We start from the raw sequence: 20,097 nt of genomic DNA, 5'->3' as shown, positions 1-20,097 counted from the left end.
TCTTGCTCTGAATTTCAGATATCCTGTTTGCAACAAATGTTTTTAGTGAAGAAGATGACAAGTTTATCCAACCCAAGACTATTGTGGAATCTGTCCAATGAAATATGCTGCTAAACGATACTGTGAGAGCCCTTTGAATATGATGAGACAATTTGGCGGCTATAAGAGCACCGCATAACTCCAATCGAGGAATTGTAAGAGCCTTGATTGGACTCACCTTAGATTTGGCACAAAGCAGATGAACATGAATGTTGCCTTGAAGGTCAATTGTTCGAATGTATGCGCAGGCACCATAGGCCTTCTCACTTGCATCACAAAAGGTGTGGAGTTCAGTAAGGACAGGGTTGATGCATCTTACATGTCTAGGAATTGTGAAATTATTAATATTATTAAGCTCATCGCGTAGATTTACCCATATTGTATGAATGTATGCTGGGACAGACTCATCCCAAGATAAACGTTCCATCCAGAGTTTCTGAAGAAGAATTTTTGCTATGATAATGCAAGGACTTAGTAAGCCCAATGGATCAAAAATCTGAGAGACACTGGATAGAATTAGACGTTTTGTAACAGTTTTACAGGAGCTGTCCACTAAAACCTCTGAATTGTAAGTTAGGACATCAGACGAAGATGACCAAAATGTGCCTAAAGTTTTCGCATTTTCCTTGGAACCTAAGTTCAATGTGTTAAGTTGCATATTGGAGTCCGCAATATGCATAAGAGCTTGAGGTTCGTTAGAGATCCACTTCCGCAGTTCGAAACAACCTTGTTTGAGGATTGAAGATACTTCCTTGCAAATATTGGACAACTCTGTTAATGAATCAGAGCCTGTAAGTAGATCGTCTACGTAGAAGTCGTTTTGGATGACCTTGGAAGAAGCTGGAGATGCACTCATATTTTCTAAAGCAAGCTGAAAAATAGATCTTATGGCTAGATATGACGCGGAAGAGGTGCCATATGTAACGGTATTTAATTGAAATTCCAAAAGAGGATCTGAAGACTTTTCTCTCCACAAGATCTGCTGAAGATTTCTTTGTGGAGGATGAATTGAAACTTGCCGATACATTTTACATATATTAGCTGAAACGACATATGTATGTTGCCTGAAGCGAAGTAAAATGTGAAAGAGATCATTTTGAATGGTTGGTCCTACCATTTGAATGTCGTTTAATGACCAGCCTGAAGATGAGGAACAAGAACCATCGAATACAACTCGCAGTTTGGTTGTAAGTGAATCTTCCTTTAGTACTCCATGATGTGGCAAGAAGAACTGTGTTGTGTGATTCGACGTTTCTACCTGGGACATGTGTCCTAAGTCTTGATACTCTCCCATAAATGAAATGTATAGATCTCGAAATTGTACATTCCGCTGAAGTTTACGTTCTAGACTATAAAACCGTTGAAGAGCAATAGATTTTGAGTCACCTAGTCTAGAAACAGGCTCCTTCAAAGGTATTGAGACCACGAAACGACCTTCATTGTCTCTGTAATGAGTTGAAGTAAACATATGCTCACAAGATTTTTCTTCTGGAGACTGAATTAACTCAGCACACTCCTCTATTTCCCAAAAGCGAGAAAGCTGAGTTTGTATGCCTTGTTGTTTGTATGTAAGTTTTGGGAATGCCTTTGAGAAGAGCTTGATTTGTCTGCAAGAAGAGGTTTTGTAAGTGGCCCACTCACTATCCAACCGAACTTAGTTTTATGAAGAAATGGACCTGAAGGTTTAAGACGAATTTGTCCTATGCATAATGTTTCCCAAAACAAATCAGCACCTATGAGAAGATCAACTTGTTTGGGAATATGAAAATCAGGATCTGCTAATTTATGACATGAAGGTATCGAAAGAGACATCGGGTCAATAGGAGCTTCAGGTACGACATCGCATATTTCTGGAGCTACTAAACAGACTAGAGGAGCTGTAAATGGAGTGTTTTTAGAGAAAATCTGTATTTCACAAATGGATTGAATTGTAGATTCCACCTTAAATGCCCCTGAAATTGTAATATTTGTAGGCTTTCTCGGTAATCCAAGTTTATGACATAAATTTGAACTAATAAAGTTCGACTGGCTCCCTGGATCTAAAAGTGCTCTACAGTCATGACGATTTCCCTTTGTATCAACAACCTCTAATAAAACAGTAGATAAAAGTACTTGTTTCGAACTTAAACTGAATGTGAAGAGAGACTGTTGTGCATGTGTCTCAGATGTAGAAGGTTTTGTATCATGCAACAGAGAATGATGCTTCACAGTGCATTTTTTGCAATGACCAAAATTGCAACTGTTTAATTGATGCCCACGATTTAGACAGTTAATGCACAAATTGGACTTTTTTACTACTTTAGAAATTTTGTACATGTATAAATTTTGTGATTTGGAGCATTGCATGGTGAACAGGTATGGTTTGAAGTATGAAAACTTTTCTGAACATGAGAATTTAATTTATTACTAGATACTGTTGGTGATTTGGATGGCTGTGCTCTTATGTTTTGGGTTGAATTCGCCTCTGTATGTTTGTCATCCATTTTTTTGGGCATTTTTGACTTTTGCTTTAAAAATGAAAGAAAAACTTCTAAATTGGGTGAATCGTTCATTGAATCTTTAGATTCCCATTCTCTAATTGTAATTGGATCGAGCTTGGTATACACTAAATATATAATTAGAGTATCCCATGACTCTGTAGGCTGTCCTAATGACCTTAAAGATCTTAAGTGCATTTTTACGTGATCTACCAAGTGGCTTAAACCTTTTGAAGATTCCCTTTTTATTGGATGAATGTCGAATAAGGCCTTGGTATGTACATGTAACAATGCCCTTTTATCTGTATATTGGTCACACAATAAATCCCAAGCTATTGGAAAATTATCATGTGTGACCTGCATGTTTGCAATAATTTCGAATGCTTCGCCCTGTAAAGATCTCTTTAAATAATGAAACCGCTGTACATTACTAATAATTTGTATTTATCAAACTGTCAAATGAATCTCTAAATTGTAGCCAATCACCTGATTCGCCTGAAAATGTTGGCAAATTGATGGCTGGCAACTTTACTACTGAAAAATCGAATTTATTGTTATATGAATTCTCAATGGAACTTGCATTATCTGTGCTATTTTCCTTAATCAGGGCTTGCGCTTGTGCAAGTATCGAATAAAAATCATGTTCAAAGGTTTCGCGTGTTTTATATTCGTTTTGCAAGTCCTCTTCCTCTACCAAGCATTCAATCTCTACCTGCATAACTGAATATTCAGCTAGTAGACTTTCAATATGTACAATTCTGTTTTTTAAGTCCCTATCGTCAAATGAATCAATTTGAGACATGCATTTATTTACATATGTCTGAAAATTTGTTAAACGAGCTTTCAAACATCCTCGCTTAACACGAAGTCTTTTTAAATCTTGTGCTAATTCCATTTTTATTAAAAACAAATAAGCAAATATTAAATAAATCAACAACTGCTTTGTAAGAATGCAAATAAAACTGGACTATTTATGTATTGAATATGCCTCTTTGTAATAATATTTAATAATAGTAAAATATATCCTAAAATTATACGAGAAATAAATAATTGAATATTTGTATTAAATATGTCTGCGTAATATTTAATATGATGGTAAAATATATACGGTGAAATCGTAGAATAATATGAAAACAAAGGATGCAAATTTTTAATTTTGGTATAGGAATGAAAGGTAGTAGGGAATATAGCTCTTATTGAATAAGTAATACGTTACAGTTTTGCTGCCAATCTGATCGAGTGTATCGCCTTAAGTGTTCTAGTCGCTAGAAGGCCATGAAGTTCTTGTCGCCCAGATGAATATCGATACAGCGCACCGCTCTTGAATGCTAAACCTTGAATTGGCTGATCGGCTGGAACTGGTTCTGTATATGGGTTTAAATGTCCTTGTTTTTAATGGTTTTTTCGGCTTGGCGTCACTTCACAATCACTATGTATTATTGTATTATTTATGAATTAATTAACTGTGGACGTGTGTATTATTTGAATCGAAGGACCAAATATGTAGCTTACGCTTGAAATGTTCTGTATTTGCTGGATTAAAATAAAACTGCACTATAAATGCTTTGTATTTATTGCATTAAAGATAGCACAATTATTTTGTATGTCTTTAGTTCTGAACGTGAACTCTGACTGCTGACTAAAGTGCGTAGCATCTATGAGCACCGAATTTAAAGTCAAGTAGGGGAGATTGGCGCCTATATATATATATATATATATATATATATATATATATATATATATATATATATATATATATATATATATATATATATATATATATATATATAGTAGACGAAATTATACATAGCTTTGGACATTGTGTGTTAAGACTATCGCCCTATCATTGCCAATTCAATCCAATTGAATATATTTGGGGAATATGCAAAACATGTTATGATAACCATATTGGATACAAGGGTTACAGTGACGAGGCAGTCTTGGAAACATGGCAACAAGCATTGGATATTGCCACTCCTGAAATTTGGGAAAAAAGTGTAAGAAAATGTGAAGACTTAATTGAAGAATGGTGGATCCGTAAAGGTCGCATCGAAGCAGTTAATCCTGTTATAATTTACCATCCGAATGGGGATAGCGACGACAGTGATTATGGCTGTGAATCTGATGGTTGATGATAGTTTTAGGAGATTAGGAGAATAAGAGAATAGGTAAGTTTTTTTGTTTTTTAATACTATTTGAATATTCGACTAAATAAATTACACTATTTAATCACTTAAGTATTGTTACACTTCGTTTAAATCACTTAATTCAAAAACCAACTTGTTTACAATACTAAACTCAATGATAGTAATTATATACTTCAAAATCTTAATTACAACTGTTCTATAAACTATCAACTCTATATTTATATCATGACTTCATAAATCTAAGGTTTATATCTGTCCATAACAGTATTTTAAAAATGGGGAGAATTTACTATTGTACAATTCAGCACATTGGGCCATTTAAACCGATACCTTAAACCAAATTTAAAACAGTCGTATATTCGTGGAATGGAGTAAAACTCAATCACTTAAAGTGTTAATAGGTCCTTCTATTTCACATAATATGATATTAGGTATGGATTTTATTTATTTGTTTTAACTTTCTTTGGATTTCTCAAATTTTTCATTTACAGCTACAGATTTATCTACTTGTGTAGTAAATACTATTATCAGTTCTGAAAATCTTTCTGACATTCAGCAATCACAACTCAACTCTGCTCATCGTAGTGGTTCTTTAAATGTAGTAGCTGACTATCTTTGAAAAATTCCTGAAGCATCTCAAGTTTCTTTCTTGAATTTATCTAATTTAAAAACAGATGCTTGGTATAGGAATATGATAGCAAAAGTTACAGATAATCCTAACTTATATCCTGCTTTTTAAGGTTCAGGATAATGTTCTTTATAAACATGTTTTTTCTAGTTCAAAGTTTTCTGATTCTTCCTCAAAATGGAAAATTTTTGTTCCTTCTTCACATGAGAAGGAAATTTTGCAAATGTATCATGATGATCCTGCAGCTGCTCATTTAGGTGTCTTTAAAACCCTTTCTAGGATTTCAGAATTGTATTACTAGCCTAAAATGAGATCTTTTGTTGTGAACTATGTTCATAAGTGTAGTGTAAGTTTGTGCTTCTTGCAAGCCTAGTAAATTACCTCCACCTGGTCTTATGGGACAATACCGCGATATTAATTTTCCTTTTCAGTTTTTATCTGCTGATTTACTTGGTCCATATCCTAGATCTAAAAATGGAAACCGTTATCTTTTAGTTGTTGTTGACTGGTTTACAAAGTTCATGTTTGTACATCCTTTGGCTAATGCTACTTCTAAAGCTATTCTCAAGTTTATTGAAAATCAAGTTTTTCTAATTTTTGGTGTACCACAGATCTTTGCAGTTGATAATTGAAAACAATTTGTTTCCAAAGATTTTAAAACTTTGATGGAAAAGTACTACAAAAAATTTGGTACAATGCTAAATACTTTCCTCAGATTAATCCTACTGAACGAGTTAATAAGACGATTGTTGCTGCAATTAGGTCTTTTATTCAGGACAATCATAAAGATTGGGACCAGGAGATTTTTAAAATAGCCCAAGCTATTCGTCCAGCCAAACATGAAGTGACACAATTTTCTCCTTCATTTTTAACGTTTGCTAGAAATGTTCTTGTTGATAATTCATTCTTTGGTGCTATTAAAGAAACATCTAATAATATTGTTAATATTAATAATAAATTGTTTGATCCCAAGCCTTTAGAGAATATTTCTCCTATCTTTAATGAAGTTCAGAAGAGAATACGTCACTCTTACAATATCAACACTAAACGCTACAATTTACGTAGACGTGATGTAAAATTTCATGTAGGTGACAAAGTCTGGAGGAAAAATAACATCCTTTCAAAAGCTGTGGATGATTTTTCTGCTAAATTAGCTCCCAAATTTATTCCGTGTATTATACATAAAGTTTTATCTCCATTGGTACGTATATAACCGTAAGGATCTAGATGGTAAAGACCTTGGTAATTTTCATGTGCAAGATAGTAAGTTAGATGTTACTGATTCTAGTGATGACGAGTCTTAATAATGTTTTATAATATGGTAAAGCATTATCTTTTATTATTTTATCTCTTTATATTTTGATGTTTGTGTAGTTATGATAAACATATTAATCTTATTTATTTGACAATACTCTAATTGTTTATATATATATATATATATATATATATATATATATATATATATATTTCTATTATTTTACGTTGGGTAATTGTTTTTGATTTTGATACAATTAAAAGCCTCATCCAGCACTTTATGTATGACAACATAGTTTGTTTCATACATACATGGTGTTTTAGTTTTCCTAGGATACATGATTATATGAATCTGTGTTCCTTTTTGGTCTTTTAGATACAATTAATATACCGTGGGTATATATTTTTTTTTGGATGATGTATTTTTTCTTATTTCTTTTGAAGTTAAAATAATTCTATGCATATCTACTTTTAGAAATCTGGTGTAGAATTATGGCGCTTTGAAGTTTGATTGCAGTATTCATACTTTCACTTGTTTTCTTCTATCTTTTGTAAACTATTCTACAGTCTTAAATCTAAGTAACACTAACTTTTCAGAGGATGAACTGTATTTTTTAGGATTAGGCCTTAAGTTTTCTTGTCAGAATTTTAGGTTAAGTGACTCAGTGCTGGGAGGATTTGCAGTAGAGCTGGACACTCTAATAGAAGGTATGACTAACAATGCTGATACTAAACAATATTTGAGAAACTCTTGCATTAGCTTACTTCAACAACAACAATGTAAGTACAAACGCAATTTTCATAGAAATCACCATAATTTTAAAAAACAAAAGGATTTGCTAAAATCAATTAAACAAAAAATTGATAGAGATTCTCTTGTACTCAGCAAGGCTGATAAGGGTAATTGTGTTGTAATCTTAGAACAAACTCAATACATAGAGAAAGTAGAATCTTTTCTTTCAGATAACAGTTTTGTAGTTTTGAAAAAAATCCACTTAACACCTTTATTAGTAAAACAAAAGCAATGGTCAAATTGTTTAATGATACTATTACTAAATATAACAACAGAAAGTTAATTGTATCTAATCCTATAACACCTAGGTTATATGGACTTCCTAAAATCCATAAACACAATTGTCCCATAAGGCCTGTAGTAAGTTTTTGTAACACTCCAGTTTCTATTTTATCAGAGTTTATTTACAACACAATTCAGTCTATCACTAATTTTAAACCTAAGTTCTCCATCAAAAATTCTTTAGATCTAATAGAACGGTTAAATAACATTAGGATAGAAGAGGGTTTTTATTTAGTTTCTTTTGATGTTTCCAATCTGTTTACTTCTGTACCAAGAGATGAAACATTACCTTTAGTACACAATCTTCTAGACAATTGCAACATATCGGCAAAAGACAAAGATGCTATCTTAACTATACTTAAATTCTGTCTGGATCAGGACTTCTTTCAATTCAATCAAAAAATATATAAACAACCAACAGGTTTAGCAATGGGATCTCCACTATCACCTTTTCTGGCTGACATTTTCTTAGACAGCTTAGAACAGAAGTTTGTTAACAACAACAAAATAGTTTTTTGGTCAAGGTATGTTGATGATTGTATAGCTCTCATACAGGGAACCCAAGATGATGCTTTACAGATTCTGGATGATCTTAATAACCTCCATCCCAACATCTCTTTTACTCTGGAACCAGAATCTGATAAAAAGTTGAACTTCTTGGATATGACTATTTCCCGTAATAAAGATTCTTTAGATTACAATATTTACAGAAAACCTACCCAAACAGATCATGTTATACATGATACATCTAATCATCCAACCCAACATAAAATGGCTGCTTTCAACAGTTACATTCATAGGTTACTCAAATTTCCACTTTCTAATGATAATTTTAATTCAGAACTTAATACTCTTAAACAAATTGCTTTCAATAATGGTTATGATCCTAACATTATCTATAAGCTTCTAAATAGAGCTAAACTAAAAATTGCAGAAAAGCTTGCATATTCATCACAATGTTTTCTTCAACCTACTGCTTCAAATAACACCCGATATTTCTCCTTCACCTACATTAGCAGCATTTCCAATAAAATATCTAAACTTTTTACTTCTACAATCGATAACATCAAAATTTCCTTCAAGTCAAACAACACCTTAGGTTCCTTCTTAATCAACACCAAAGATAGGATGAACACACTTGAAAAAAGTGGTATTTACAAATTAAAATGTGATGATTGTGATGCCTCTTATGTAGGTAGAACCATTAGAAAGTTATCCACTAGAGTTTCAGAACATTTGAAAAGACCAAACTCTTCAAGTTTTGGTCAACACTTATTATCCAGTAAACACAATTTTAACATCAACACTGGTTCATCTATCTTACATGACATTAGTAGAAAGAAAAACTATATGGAGTTGGATTTATTGGAAGATCTGGAAATTACAAGGGAAACAAATGAAAACTCTCACTGTCTTAATACTCAAATTAATTTAAATTGTACTAAATTTAAACCTATTTTTAAAAACTTTATTACAGCTTCACCTCGTAGGGGACCCAGCTCGACTGTTTAGACTTCCTGCACTGAGCACATCCATAGTAATTTTGTAGTTATACCATTGACTGTGGGTTCAACTGAACTACTTGGATTACACCCCATTTATATACTTTGCTTTCCATTTTGATTTTCAATTATTAGTATTTTAATTACATAGTCAGATCTCTTCCTTTCTACATTACAGATAGTGCTTGGTAGACCATTTTATTGTAGTCAACCACCCACTGTTTAACATATTGTTTAGTCCGCTTCTTGCATTCTTACTTTTCGTCTATTTCAGTTGCTCTCAAACTAACACCTTAATTATTACAGACATGTTTGAGTGTGAGATCTGGATTATTCAGTCTACTTAAAAAATATTCTATATAATTTTATATTTCATCAGTGACCTCCTATAGTAGTGTCAGTTGGACTTTTGGTCAATACTTAGTTTCATAGAATTGTAAAAGGTGCAGATCACATATCTATGATTGTGACTGCTCATCCAAGTTGTCATTTGTCAGATGTCACCCCAACATTTCCGTTAGATCAGGAGCCATTCTGTCTCCGGCTTCTTCAAGTAATGTAGCCTTCCTTAAATTATTTTAAAGTGTTTGTTTGTCCATTTGTAGTGTAGTGTAATGTACATTTATATGTTTATGACATCTTGTTCTTGCCGGATAGGCCACAATTGACGAAGTAAGTCTATAAACGTTAATCATATAAAAACCTTTTTTCAACCATAAAACTTCGAGTTTTTATCAAAGTTAATCAATTTCTTTGGTTATAAAAAAACGTTTCTTGGCTTATTTCAGATGCCCCTGAAGATGATCTAGGGATCGAAAGTACTTGGGCAAGATTTAATTAAACTGTGCTCGATATATGCCTTTTATCTGATCAAAGTTCATTTATTCGAGCATTCAACCTTATATTTATTTATTTTTTGTCTTAGTTGACATATCAAGTAAAGTTTATATGTATTTTTGAGTTGTTTATCAATAATTACATTTGTATATCAATGTCTACATGCTTTTACTCATCTTATAATTTTGATATTATTGTTACCTTACTTTAGGTACTCAGTCATCCTGAGTACTAATATTTTTTTTGAGATTCATTCATACCTACTTTGCTTATTTTTATATACTTACCTTTGACTTTAATTGTCAACTAGACTTCATACTATGTGTATAGTATACTATCTTGCAAAGGAAGTCGTTGTACTTCCGAAGAATTTCTGAAGGCAGAACTCATCAACAATGTATATCTGAATATATCAGATGTATTGCCCCTTTATTATTATTATTATTTTTTGTTATTGTGGACCTGAGCTTTGATGCAGATCATTCAGCTTGGATGCATTCGTACCACTGGATCTTCCTTAAATGGTGGGTTGTCTCCAGGGTATGGCGTCGGAGGGTTCATGGCACATAGGGTTGTCGTCTCCGAGGAGCGCTGTCGTGGTTTAACCGTGGACTATGGGCTACTGCGTTCATCCCACATGGTTTCAATTGATCCTTTGGTAGGGTCCATGTACAATACCAAAGTCTGCAGATACCCGATTAAGTTAAATTAATTTTCCCCTCATTTTTAGTCTAGTGAATACTAAAATTCATTGGGTAATATGCATTTATATTCTCCTGAGCCTTTCCCCCAAAAACTGTATATATTGTTGTGAATTTATTAAAAGGTTCAATATTTATAACACTTACGAATTTAATTTATTTTTTATTTATATTAACTTATCTTACAATAATTTATATATCCGAACGTAACAATTAAAAATCGCGAGCGCGTCTTCAAAATTAACTGACCCTTCCATGAAAGCTCCGTTGTTATATATCAAAACACAGCCGGTCTAGAATTTCAGCTGATTATACTAGAAGGTCAATCCGGGTCATCGTTTCGACCGTTTTCTTTCAGGTAAATTTCTGCCAGCTGCTAGAAAAATCTCGTACAATCTACAACATATTAGTGAATAAAAACATGTTTACAGGTTTTTAATATGACTCATATTTTTACGTAACATTGCCCCCCTCTCAAAAGATGGTTCCTCCTGGAACCTTGTCGGGACTAGAACTGGAACGGTATGCTGGTATCGGCAACTGGACCCTCTTTTACAACTTTCAGTTGTATAAAAATGACAAGGGACGGTTTTCTCTCCGCACCAGTAACTATGCGGATTGCAACAGACTAACACCTGGACTTCGGTGTCTTTAAAGATCTCCTCCACCATATTTCGGATAACCCTCCAATCTAATTGGCGGCACTCCAACTTTGGCATGGCTAACTTTTGCACGTCGGACTCTAGTACGTGCTCTCTCAATTGAAGTAAGGCTTCCCATACATCTCGGTAGGTAGGTTGGTCACGGGCAGTGTCTTTTGTTACCAGGTAGAAAAGGTAACGTGATGCATCTTGGAGTTTCAAGGTTTTACACTTGGCATTGAAGTTCTGCAACTCGACCAAACTTCCTTCGAAAGACTGATGCCAACCCTGGTGCGTCTTTGATACTGGCCGGGATGGTAAGGGCCAGCGAGTAGTCATCGGGGAGCGCGAGTAGATCTTGCTTTTCTTCAGTGGTAACACCATGTCTTGCTTTACCGGTACCTCCATAGGCACCCATGAATTCCTCAAACGTGAGGACAGACACATCTTGGACTTGGTTTACTTCCACTTCTTCATCTACGTCGTGGTCACCTTCGAAAGACGCCAGCCCGTTATGGTGTACTATCATCGGCTTTCTCTTCGGAATCTTGCTTATTCGGTAGATGACATCGTTGATCTTCTCCATGATGAGGTATGGACCTTCCCAAAACTGCTGCAATTTGGGAGAACAACCTTTTCGCTTCTTGGGATTATACAGCCAGACTTTGTCGTTCTTCTTAAAGCAACCCTTTTCGGCTTGTGTATCGTACCATTTCTTCATTCGGTCGCTAGCGATCTGAAGGTGGGAACGGACCAACTCATGTACATTGTCCATTCTTCTTCGTAATTCGATCACATAATCTTCACCTGCTACATCTTCTCCAGGTCGACACCCAAACTCTAGATCACAAGGTAGTCGCATTTCGCGTCCGAATAGGACTCTGGCTGGTGTCTGGCCTGTTGATTCGTTAACAGCAGATCTGTAGGCCATTGTGAAGAACGGAAGGTATTGGTCCCAGTCTCGCTGATGATCGGACACCATCTTTGTCAAATACTTGCCAACCGTCCTATTCATTCGTTCTACCATACCATCCGATTGCGGATGATATGCTGTAGTTCTTGTTTTCTTCATGCCTAGTCTATCACATATTCCTTGGAATAGATCACTTTCAAAGTTCCTGCCTTGGTCACTATGGATCTCCAAGGGCACTCCAAATCGGCTGATATATTCTTGGATCAACTTATCTGCAACAGTGGCGGCTTTCTGGTCTGAAAGTGCGTAAATCTCGACCCACTTAGTAAAGTAATCCATTACTACCAACATGTACTTGCCTCCATTTTCACTTTCTGGAAATGGCCCAGCGATGTCCAAAGCTATTCTTTCAAACGGGCTTCCAACATTATATTGTCTCATAGGGGCTCTCTTTTTCGATAAGGCCCGTTACTCGTAGCATAAATAGTACATTTCTTACACCAGTCTTTTACATCGTCGGAACTGTTCATCCAATAAAACCGTTCCCGAATTCGCTGAAGGGTCTTCTTTACACCAAAATGCTTTCCTGATGGACTGTCGTGTAACTGACGAAGTACTTCGACTATTCTGCTCTTTGGGATCACCAACTGTCTTCTCTTTTCCGAACCATCATCATTTTCCAGGACTCGTTTGAGCAAGCCATATTCGATGATAAATAAGTCCCACTGGGCCCAATACGTCTTAACTACTGAGCATAGGTTTGATATTTCCTGCCAAGGTGGTCGACGGTTTTCCTCTTTCCATTTTCGGATTTTCTGTATAACTGGATCTCTCTCTTGTTCTTCCCTTATCTTAGTAGGCGTCCAGTCGTCGTTGACAATCGTCGTTCTTAGCACTGCTGCTTCCTTGGATTCCGTTTTGTTACAGTGGGAACACTCTGCTGGGCATGGCCTTCTGGAAAGAGAATCAGCGTTTCTGTGGCTAACTCCGGCCCGGTGCTCAATCTTAAAATCGTATTCTTGGAGTCGTTCGATCCATCTGGCTATCTGACCCTCTGGATTCTTAAACTGCATCAACCATTTAAGGGCGGCATGGTCGGTTCGGATTAGAAACTTCCTACCATAAAGGTATTGATAGAAGTGCTCTACTGATTTTACTACTGCTAGAAGTTCTCTTCTCGTGACGCAATAATTCCGCAATAATTCAGGTTTTGAAAGAACTTTACTAAAATATCCGAGGACTCGTTCCTCTCCTCCTTGAATCTGAGACAGCACTCCTCCGATTCCCACATTACTTGCATCTGTATCTAAGATGAACTTTCCTTCTGGCAGTGGATACCCTAAAATTGGTTTTAAATTAAATGCTTTTTTCAAGGTCTCAAAGGCATTTTGGCAGTCTGTATCCCAGCGGTAATCTCTTGCTTCCTCCGTAAGTCGCGTTAATGGCTTAGCGATATCTGCAAACTTCTTAATAAACCTTCGGTAGTAAGTACATAGTCCAAGAAAACTTCTCACTTGGTGTTTGTCAGTTGGTTTTGGCCATTCCTTAATGGAATCGATTTTTCCCTTATCCACGGCCACTCCTTCTTTACTGACTATATGACTCAGATAATTGACTTTACCTTGAAATAGCTGGCACTTCTTGGGGTTTAGCATCAATTGGGCAGCTTTAAGTCGATTAAAACCGTTTTTTAAATTCCTCAAATGATCTTCAAATGTCTCCCCCAAGACGATTATGTCATCTAAATAAACCAGGCATGTTTTCCAAGATAACCCTCTCAACACATTTTCCATAAGCCTCTCAAATGTCGCAGGAGCATTACAGAGTCCAAATGGCATAACGTTGAATTGCCACAATCCAGATCCTGTGGTGAAGGCTGTCTTTTCTTTATCTACTGGGTCCATTTCTACCTGCCAGTATCCAGACTTCAAATCGAAAGTAGAAAACAATTTACTTCCAGCCAATGTGTCCAATGTGTCATCGATCCGAGGCAGAGGATAACTATCTTTCTTGGTAACGTTGTTCAGCAAACGGTAATCCACACAGAACCTCGTCGCTCCGTCTTTCTTCTTAACCAGGACCACCGGAGAGACCCATGGGCTCGTAGAAGGTTCTATCACACCGTCTTTCTTCATTTCCTGAACAATCGTTTCAGCTTCTTCTCTTTTCGTCTGTGGTAATCGTCGAGCTGTTTGACGAATTGGCTTAGCATTGCCAGTATCAATTTTATGCTTAACAACGGTAGTTCTTCCCGTCTTTCCTCCTTTCGGTACGAAAATATCACGATACTGCCGAAGAAATTCCCTTAATTTCCTTTTCTCAATCTGATTCAGAGACTGTCCTGCAACTGCAACCATTTGGTCGAATTTGTCGTTGGAATTATCAGATGTTGTCGTCTGACGGATTATGGATGTCACAGGTACACAAGTTCCTACTTTTGTCTCTTTCTTGATGGTTACTGGGTAGTCATTGGCATTGATAAGTCTCACAGGAATTTCTTTAGCCGCAGTCACCAATTCCTTTCCAATTATGATTCCTCGGCCAACCTCGTCGTCATGGTTCCAAGGCTCCATTATAACGGGTGTCCCTTCGTCCAAAATTCCCTGTAGCCGCGCTACTATGATTGTTTCACTTCTCGCAGGCACGACTGTATCTTCTTTAACGGCTGCTTGCATAGTGTTGTCATTATGTGGATGGAGAAATACCTCCTCATTGCCAACTTTGATTACCTTATTCTTAAAATCCAATTGGAATCCATGCATATAGAAATGTTTCTTCAACGTCGATATTCCCAAAAAAAATCTTTATTTCGAAAATAAGTTACAATTTTTGAGAAATTCTACAAACTACTACATTCAATGATTTAAAGTTGACTATTGAAACATAATAATTACAATAATAATAAAAATATTGATTTCTTCCTATTTATAACGTCGGACATCGGAATCTGCTGATTCTTAATAGTAAGGGAGCTTATGGCTACATTTCTCCTCCCTCCATTGGTTGGGACTTCGTCCTCGAAGTTTTGGTTACTTCGGCTATCAGCTCGTCTAGTATCTGGATCTGGGCAGGATGCAGTTTTTCTCCAAATAGGATTTTGGAAATTCGTTTTCTTTTCCTAATTAGGAAGATTATTAGGAAAGCTAAAATAGTTAAAAATATTATAACAGAAGTGGTGCTCAGTCCTATGGATAATCGGGGTAGTACTTCTATGGTATCTATTGGTTGAATTTGGCCATGTGTCTCTGGGATTGTTAATTTTTCAATTTTCATCTCATGGTTTGGTATTAATTTTATTGGAACAATTTTTGGAATGGAAATATCTTGAGACGTCTTTTTATTAAATTGGATACCTTCAATCATTATTGGTACATCTGTCGTCAAGAGGCTGGTTGAATTAATTTCTATCTGCTGGATTCTCATTGGGTGAACTATTCCTAGCAATATGACTTTGCTGGTTTCTTGGAAAAAGTTCTCTGTGATTAATGTTTTTGTGCAATTATCTACATTGGGTATGTTACATTTGGATTGTACATAGTTGGAACAAACTATGTTATCGCCTTGTCCTATACAAGTGTTGAACCATTTATTATTTGTATAGTAGCTTGCAGGTGGCAGAATCATAACATGATCTTTGTTTGGAATGGGATAGATTTTATAGGTAGTATAAGGAATTTCATGGAGTATAGGGATTTTAATTATTATGAGCATTGTATTTGAAGTTACACAAACTAAAGTTTTTGTTGACTCTATAAGTTCGTAAGGGTGTTCATTACTATTGGGAATTGAATTTCTGGGATAAATTTTGAGAAGGTTCTCTTTAAGGTCTATTATTTCCTTTAAAGTGAATAATTCTATATTAGAGATATTAAGTTCAGATAAAGTAATGGTTCTTATAAGTTTCATTAGAAATTCGTTTATATTTTGGAGATTTATTATCTCGTTGTGTAGAATGATATAGCTGTCAAAATCAGCTGATAATTTGTTGAGTGCAGATATGAGAATTGAATTATCAGAATTTAGTTTTTCTAAAAGTTTATCGAATCTCGTGTTAAAAGAGTTTCCATAAGATATTTGGTTATTAAATTTTTTTATGATTTCGTTTTGTTTATTTTCTAAAGAGATTATGTGTGATTTTAACAAGTCTAAGTCAGAGTCGTCTGGATTTCCAGTCACGTATTTGATGGCTGTACCTAGAAAATTAAAAAGTCCGCGTTTCTGTTTTCGCGTAATCTTGTGTAGATCGTCTTTTGTTTGTTCTTGTATGTGGGTGTATTGGGAGTACAGTAGCGAGAGAGGTGCATTTTTGAAGTGATCTTTGAAATAGCTTGTCGGACTAGCGTCAATACTGTCGGATAATTTGTCTAGTGGAATGTGAAGAAAATGTCTGTGATAGTGGGAGATTTCTCTTGATTTGCCTATCTCTTCAGAATAGTAACCATTATTCGGAATCTCCTGAATATTGAGTGGATGGACCAGGGCGAGGATTGTCCTGTGAAAAATTTGGGTCTTGAGTAGGTTTATCTACATGTTTTCGTATTCGTTTTACATATTTAAGGCGAGTGCTTGTTAAATTTTGTTTATCTGTTTTACCGATTATTTTTGTTTTGTCTTGCGTTTCTGGATGAATAGTGGAGAAAGGGGCTTGTAATTTGGACTTATGTTTTTTCTTAGAAACATATAGGGATTTTGTAAGGTCTATTTCCGGAATATCTTCGGCATTTTCGTTTTGTCTATCTAAAAGTTGTTGTCTTTTTTGTTTTTGTTTATTATATAGTTCTGCAATAAAGGGTTGGAGTTCTTCTTTATGTCTTTGATTATATGTTTCGTATATCGGAAGATCAAAGTCGAAATGTATTTCTTCTGCATAGGGTCCGTACAGAATTGAGAACGGGGAATAATCTGTGGAACTGTGGATTGATTGGTTGTAAATAAGAATGGCGTGTGTTAGAATGTCATCTAACGAATCATTTGGATTTTGGGCTTGTAAGGTCCTAAGTTTTTCAATAAGAGTTGAATGAAAGCGCTCTACAGGAGAGTTTGAGGAAGAATTGTTTACTGTTGTAAAATGTATTTCGATTTTGTGGATATTTAGGAATTCTTTAATGACTGCGGAATTAAATTCGGTGCCGCTGTCGCATACAATCTTTTTTGGGTAATTGTGGTGCGAAAAGTAGTGTCTTAATTTATTTAGTATGGAAATGGAAGTTTTGTCGGTGAGCTTATAGCATTGACCGTATTTGGAAAAAGAATCTATTATTGTGAGATACAGGTTTTTATTGCAGTGGAATAGATCGATATGTAATATATCAAAAGGTTTTTGACCTAACAACGGTCCTAATTGGGGAAGTTTATAAGGACGTCGCTCGTATTTATTTTTTAGGCAAATTTCGCATTTATTGATAAAATTAGAAATAGTTGTCTGCATTGAGGGCCAATAAAATTTTTGTTTTAAATGTTTGTAGGTTTCAATTATTCCGTTGTGATTTTCTACGTGATATTTCTTTATGCATTCTATTTGTTGGTTTTCTTCTTCTATGTCCTGAAGTAGTATATTGCAAAATATTGCTTTGACTGTGGAATTTATTTTTTCTTTAAAATAGTTACAGATAAAAGGTCTAAATTCGTGAGGGATTGTTATTGCAAATTTTTGATTTGGTCTAAGGATATTTTGGAAGGTATTTGCTATTTCTGTTTTCCAATTATTTGTCAAAGTGACAGTGTAACGGTGTTTGTTAAAAATTCTTTTGTATTTAATTTCAAAATTATTTGACTCTGGTTTAAAAATAATTTGGTTTGAGGATAAATTAATTGGTTCAGGTGAAATCTCTATTCCAGTGATAGGGTTCTCAACTGATGTATGTTGTGTGTTAGTACTGTTTTGTAAGTTGTCAAAATCGGCAAGGAAATCGTCTATGTCGAAATTGTCGGGTGGTTCAGCACATTCTGAATTCGGGGGTTCAGCACATTCTGAACTCGAGCTTAGGGCATTTATTTGGACTCGGCTAAGAGCATCAGCAACTTGATTCTCTTTGCCTTTTTTATATTTAACTTCAAAATCATATTCTTCTAGTTTAAGTCTCCATCGGGCTAATCTAGAAGTGGGGTCTTTAATTTTGTAGATCCATACGAGAGGATTGTGATCTGTTTCTACAGTGAATTTTTGGTTGTATAAATACATACGGAAGTGTTTACAAGAATCTAGTATGGCTAAAAGTTCTTTTTCAATAGTGGAGTAGTTTCGTTCTGCGGAATTTAGAGTTCGAGAATAGTAGGCAATAGGGTGATTATTTTGAGATAATACTGATCCTATAGCTATATTAGAGGCGTCTGTAGTCAGTACAAAAGGCTTTTCGAAGTCTGGATATTGTAAGACTGGAGAATTAGTTAACAATTGTTTGCATTTTGCAAAACATTCTAAATAATTTGGATTTGTGGGGTCGATAGTTGCTCCTTTTCGAGTACATCTCGAAAATGGGGACGTTATTTTTGCAAAGTTGGGTATGAATCTTCGGTAGTAACCGATTAAACCAAGAAATGATTTAATTTCTTTTACTGTTTTTGGTAGAGGATATTTTTGTATAGCTTCGATTTTTGCTGGGTTAGGTTTGATTCCTTCGGTTGTCACTACGTGACCTAAGAAAGAAACTTCTTTCGTGAGAAACTCAGATTTGTCTAACTGAATTTTTAAATTATTTTTTCTGAAAGTGTCAAAAATAGTCGCAATATGAACTAAGTGTTCTTGCAGTGACTTGGAAAAAATAATGACATCGTCCATGTAGACGAAGCAAAACTTATGAATAAAGGGCCTAAGAATATTGTCCATTAACCTTTCGAATGTTGCTGGGCTATTCTTTAAACCAAAGGGCATACGTAAAAATTCAAAGTGACCATGCGGAACTGAAAAGGCTGTTTTCCGAATAGAATCCGGATGAACTTCAATCTGATGGTAACCTTGAGCTAAATCTAATGTTGTGAAATAACTGGCTTTTCCTAAGTTATCCAGTATTTCATCTATCTGAGGAAGTGGGTAGCGATCACTTTCAGTATGATCATTGAGCTTCCTATAATCAATTACTAATCTAAATTTTTTCTGACCTGAGGCATCAGCTTTTTTTGGTACTATCCAAACTGGAGCTGAGTACGGTGAAATTGACGGTCGAATTATCTTATTATCTAATAAATTATTTATTTGTTTTTTTATTTCTTCCTGCATTGCTTTGGGATGCCGAAATCCCTTTACATAAATTGGATTTTCATCCTTAGTTTTAATTTCGTGTCTAACAGCTGATGTGAAAGTTAAATTTTTGTTTTCATCGTAAAATACGTCTTTAAATTTTTTGCAAAGACTTATAATTTTATATTTTTCTTCGTTATTCAAGTGCGAAGTACGTATTTTGTTTTCGTTAAAATGCGTCGTTGGAATTTTTACTATATTATAATTACAGAAGTTCTCAACTTCAATTCTCTTATTAAATTTCATAGGCATAGGTAAGTCGAAAGTGTCTAGAAAGCCGTTTTTTGCAACGTGAATAGAATTGGGAATTTTGATACCTTGAAAGTGTCTTTCACGCAATAAAACTTCGCCATTATGAACGCTTACTGGAATTTTTTGGTATAAAGTTTCAAATGGAATGCTAACGTGAGGATTCTCGAAGGTTAAAGTATGAGTTGCGTAGCTAATTGTGGCGTGGAATCTTTTCAGATCGTAAGTTCCAAGGAGGAGGTCAAAGTGTTGGCTAAAATCAGCAATTTTTACGTCGAATGTTTGTGGAATTCCATATTCTAGGAATAGTGGCGTCTTAATATTTAAGTCGTGCTTGGAAGTAATTTTCATTGACGTTAGCGAAAAAGGTTTTCGATAAATATGATTTTTATCAAAT

At 35.0% G+C, this 20,097-nt stretch overlaps 1 protein-coding gene across 1 annotated transcript in view; it reads right to left on the bottom strand.

Moving 5' to 3' along the window:
• LOC140441389 (uncharacterized) overlaps nucleotides 1-20,097 on the bottom strand; it is a 427,170-nt gene that overhangs the window by 42,043 nt on the left and 365,030 nt on the right. The window lies entirely within an intron of this gene.

Source organism: Diabrotica undecimpunctata, chromosome 5, assembly GCF_040954645.1.
Source record: "Diabrotica undecimpunctata isolate CICGRU chromosome 5, icDiaUnde3, whole genome shotgun sequence".
NCBI classification, from domain to species: Eukaryota; Metazoa; Arthropoda; class Insecta; order Coleoptera; family Chrysomelidae; genus Diabrotica; species Diabrotica undecimpunctata.
This window is presented reverse-complemented; position numbering and strand designations above follow the sequence as displayed.